A 1,688-nucleotide genomic window follows, 5' to 3' on the forward strand; every position below is an offset into this window, starting at 1 on the left:
TGTACGGCCATATTTGGCATCATAAAGATAAGGGGATGGCAAAACAATGTTCACTATTGAGTATGCATATTTCTTTTTATTTTTTATCTTCACAATTCTACTCCCTCTATAGTTATTAAAAGAAATGATGTTGTGGAGGTCATGGGGAGATTGTAACGTCTATCGTAATAATAAATGAAACAAACCCACTTTTTTGTTTTTCCTAACTTCCCCATTAAAACTTAAATAACTTTGCATAACTTCCCATATACATAAATAACGTCTCACTAAAGCAAAAACAACTTCCCATAAATAAATAACTTCTCACTAAAATTTAAATATATAATCTATTTATTACTTGCATGTGCCACCCCCCTAGTATATGTAAAAGTTCATGTATTAATCCTTTAGCTAATAAAAAATACTTAAAATGTCTTTTAAAATGCTTAAATCAATACTATTATAGGGAAGACTTTATAGCACGTTCATAGCTCAATGAGATTATTTTTCATTTTTCTTAATTTAATACTTAAAATGTACTTTTTTATGGGAAAGAAGTGATAAATTAAACAAGAAAAGAGAAGATCTATCTGGCACACATAATGCGTGCTCTTTAACTCTAGACGCTAGAATATAAATTATTGAAGAATAAAACTATCAACAAAACAGTGACATAACTTCAGAGAATGCAGAACCAAGTAATATTGAGAATGCTAGAGTAATGAGATGAAATTATAAGCCCGGGCATTAACTGTGTATGCAGTGCAAACTATTTTAGCATTCCTGGGCAAGTAAAAACTCAAATAGCTTGTGAACAATTTGAGGGATGAACATTAAAGAATATTTCATAACGAGTAAACTCTATGGGCTAAAGAACTTTTGTGCATTCCTTTTCTTTTAACTCTTGAATTTTGAATTCTCATTTTGTTATGGTTTTTGCAATGACATTCAGGTATGAACAAGATGGTTATCGATCATTTGGACATGCTCTTCGTCCAAATGATGCTGCCACTATTGTGAATGAACCTGAGGTTCAGCATCCTGCAGCCAAGATTTTGGTCTTGGCAGGCAAGTCTCAACATGAGGAAATCAGAGATGGAGCAAACTTGGCAATTTCTTTTGCTGGAGAGCTCCTTCAAAATGCAGAGGAACTAATAAGGATGGGACTCCACCCAAGTGAGATCATCATAAGATGTACAAAAGCAATTAATGAGGTTTCCCTGTCCCACACTGACTGTCAAGATCCTTCGGTATTTCTTGTTTACAAGATTACTAGCATAGTTGTCAAAGGCACACCTAGGCTCAAGACTCAGTTGAGGGCGCCTTGCTCTATGAGGCACGTGCCTAGGCGCTGCGGTGCACACCTCACCTAAGGCACATGCCTTATGGTCCTATGTAATTATTTTTTATATGTGATGGATTTGTTAAAATCTTGTCAGTAATAACCGGAAAAATCAAAAGAAATTTGATAAAACAATAAAACACTCCATGATTTAGTTAAATAGTGTTGTTTATTTGTTATTTATGATTTTATAAATTTACATTTACCTCTTTATAGGTATATATGAAAAGAATGATGCAAGTATTTTCATACAGGTTTTTTAAATGTGTGCCTCCGAAGGCTTGTGCCTAGGCTCCAAGTGCTCTTGTGCCTTTGATAGCTATGATTCCCTGTACTTTATCTTATTCTGTTTTATTTTGTATATCCA

The sequence above is a fragment of the Diospyros lotus genome, chromosome 14 (genome assembly GCF_014633365.1).
Source record: "Diospyros lotus cultivar Yz01 chromosome 14, ASM1463336v1, whole genome shotgun sequence".
NCBI classification, from domain to species: Eukaryota; Viridiplantae; Streptophyta; class Magnoliopsida; order Ericales; family Ebenaceae; genus Diospyros; species Diospyros lotus.